This window comes from Suricata suricatta, chromosome 12, assembly GCF_006229205.1.
Source record: "Suricata suricatta isolate VVHF042 chromosome 12, meerkat_22Aug2017_6uvM2_HiC, whole genome shotgun sequence".
Classification (NCBI taxonomy): domain Eukaryota; kingdom Metazoa; phylum Chordata; class Mammalia; order Carnivora; family Herpestidae; genus Suricata; species Suricata suricatta.
In genome coordinates, this window is record NC_043711.1 from 53,763,479 (window position 1) to 53,766,824 (window position 3,346).

A 3,346-nucleotide genomic window follows, 5' to 3' on the forward strand; every position below is an offset into this window, starting at 1 on the left:
CACTTAAGGGGAAGAGCACTGGGTGTTGTATGGAAAACAATTTGACAATAAAATATTATGGAGAAAAAAATAAATAAATAAAGGGTGTGTCCTGAGCTGTGGGGAGCCACTTCCCAGGAGAAGGGAGCTTGCCTGGGAAGAGAACCTCCACAGAGAAAGGCAGATGTGCAATGACATCATTTGAGTTTCTAGATGCAGCCATGCCTGAAGGTTTCCTTTTCCTGGACATTTTAGGTATGTAAGAGAATACGTTTTTTTCTTAAGTCAGTTTGAAGTAGGTTTCTGTCACTTATATTCATGAATCGTGAATAAAACAAGATCTTGAGGTATTTCAGAATTTCAGTCATTGTCATACTGGCTCAGGCAGGTCCATACCCCTGTACAAACTAATTCTTCCCTCCATGCCTTTACTCAAGCCATGCCTCCCTGCCAGAGGGCCCTTGTTTACTGCCTCTGTTTAAGGCCCAGCTCACAAGTCTCCTTTTTCAGATGGTTCTCTGATCACACATGCTACGACCTCTCCCTCTCTGGGCCAAACGCAGTCCCCTGCCCCTTGTCCTCCACTTTCTCTCAGTTTCCTGACCCTTCTCAGCTCCAAGCATCCCTAGGCCTATCAGGCCTCCTAGCAGAGGAACGGTCCTGGGCCTGGAAGACTCAGGTCAACTTTGTAGCTCTGCTTCCCCCTGGTGGTAAAAATCATGATTGCACTTAAACTTGCTGCCCTTGAAGTGAGGCTCTTGGGAGGGAGGAGCAAATGCCCTGTCTCACCTGGGGATGCCACGCACAGCATCCCATGCTTTTTGTTTGCTAAATCTGGCAACCGTAACCCCACCTGCTGGTATCCCTTTCATAGAAGCTTAGGTTTTTAAGACAGGCCTTTGGAGCTACATAGGCTGAGCCTGATGGAGACAGGAGATCTCTAAAGGGGGTGGCCACACCTTTGCCCAGCCAGTCACAGCAATGAAAGAAAAAAAGACTAATTTCTCAAAAAAAGGCCAAAAATCTTGTTTTAAATAAAATTTCCTGATTTCTACAGGTTCATATATCATCATGCAGGTCAAATGAAAACATGCCTGAGGGCCAGATTCCCCAGAAAAGCAACAGCCAGTTTTTGATCTCTGGGGCTATGTCTCCCATTTTGTAGACCAAAAAATTGAGGCCCAGAGAGAGGAATATGGCTGGTTGGTCACAAGGCTGGTAAGTGGCATTTTAGGGCTGAACACCGAGTCTCTAGGATCCCAACCCTGTGCTCGAGTCTTTGCATGACACATTTGAGCTGCTCCAGCTTCCATTTTCTCCCAAGCAAATTCCCACTGCAGCTTCACCCTGCAGCTTCTCTGTGTCCTCCAGCCCAGAATCCAGGCCCTCCTCCTCTCCAGAACCAGTCCTGCACCTCAGTTGGCCCCTCACCATCATCTTCCTCAATGCACTCCCCTCCTCAGGCTCCAGCAGACTCAGGCCTCCTCTATCCTAAATCAGCCTCCCCTGAAGTCTCCTCTCCTGCTCACAATTTTTAACAATGAGCCCAACAAAGCCAGTTTGTGCTCATAGCTGCTCATGGCTTAGGGCAGAGAGAAGGTGCTGTAATTGAGCAACCCAGGGAAGTCTGGCTGCCCCCCAAAAGGAGGAGGGAATCAGGGAAGGCTTCCTGGAGGAGGGGGTGTTTAGTGTTGGAGATGCCTAAGGACGCCTAGTGTTGAAGAAAGAACAGAAGTTTTCCAGGTGAAGAGAGGGATGGAGGTTGGTGTGGGAAAAACAGAGAAAGAGGGGCAAAGTCTGTGTGAGAAGTGGGGTGTCTACTCTGGGAGAGTGTTGTGGGTTGAACTGTGTCCCTCACCGCAAATTCATATGTTGCAGTCCTAACCCCCAGTACCTCAGAATGTGACTTGATTTGGAAGTAAGGTTATTGCAGATGTCACTGGTGGAGATGAGGTCATGTTGGAGTGGGGTGGGCCCCACCCTCCAGTATAACTGGAGTTTTTATAAAGAAGGGAAGTTGGAGCCAGATCCTGGTAGCGGCTGCAGTGGCTCTCATCTCTGACTTCTTGCTATCTCCGTTTCGCTTCCGAAAACATGGCCTCTGGTGTGGCGGACTCTGATGGTGTCTTTAAAGTGTTCAGTGACATGAAGGTTCATGAGTCCTCAACACCAGAGGAGGTGAAGAAGCGCAAGAAGACGGTACTCTTCTGCCTGAGCGAGGACAAGAACATTATCCTGGAGGAGGCACCGAGATCCTGGTGGGTGAGGTGGGCCAGACTGTAGACGACCCCTATGCCACCTTTGTCAAGGTGCTGGCAGACAAGACCTGCCGCTATGCCCTCTCTTTATAACACCACCTATGAGACCAAGGAGAGCAAGAAGGAGGACCTGGTGTTTATCTTCTGTCCACCTCTTAGAGCAAAATTATTAATGCCAGCTCCAAGGATGCCATCCAGAAGAAGCTGACCAGGATCAAGCACGCATTACAAGCAAACTGCTACGAGGAGGTCACGGACAGCTGCACGCTGGCAGAGAAACTGGGGGGGCAGTGCCACCATCTCCCTGGAGGGCAAGCCTTTGTGAGGCCCCTCCAGCCCCCTGCCTGGAGCATCTGGCAGCTCCACATCTGCCCATGGGGGTTGCAGGCTGCCCCCTTCCTGCCGGACCAGAGGGGCTGTGGGGATCCCAGCAGGGGGAGGGCAATCCCTTCACCCCAGTTGCCAAGCAGCCCCCCTCACCCCCTGGCTCTTCCTCCTCCCTCCATTTCTGAGGGTTCTGGCCTTCCCAAACTGCTTTTCATCTTCTGATTCCTCTTGGGTTGAAGCAGACCAAGTTCCCCCCAGGCACCCCAGTTTGGGGGGGGCTATATTTTTTTAACAATACCCCAATTTCCTACCTGTTCCTTCCTTTTCTCGTGCTGCCAACTTCTAACCGCAACAGTGACTCGGTGCTTATCTGTTAAAAAAAAAAAAAGAGGGGAGCTTTGGACACAGAGATATGCATGTAGGTAGAAAGCTGTGTAAAGAGGAGGCAGAGATTGGAGCGATGCTTCTACACACTAGAGATTGCCAGCAAACTACCAGAAGCTAAGAGAGAGGCCTGGAATGTGTCCTTCCTTCATGGAAGGAACACAACTCTGCCAACATCTTAACCTTAGACCGCCAGCCTCCAGATCCGCGAGGGAATAATCTGTGTTGTTCAAACTGCTTGGTCTATGGTGCTTCATTACTGGAGCCCTTGGCTGCACCATGAACTGGAAGTCCAGGTTCAAGTTTAGGATTCCCGGACATCTCCAAGTTCTACACCAGAACATGGCAGGGTGGGGAAGTCAGCTCCCGGCTTGTCGCCCGTCCCCTTTCTGTTCCCA

At 50.4% G+C, this 3,346-nt stretch overlaps 1 pseudogene; it reads left to right on the forward strand.

Annotated features, from left to right (window-relative positions):
* Positions 1-2,073: 2,073 nt before the first annotated feature.
* LOC115274985 lies at positions 2,074-2,562 on the forward strand (annotated as a pseudogene).
* The last annotated feature ends 784 nt before the right edge of the window (positions 2,563-3,346 follow it).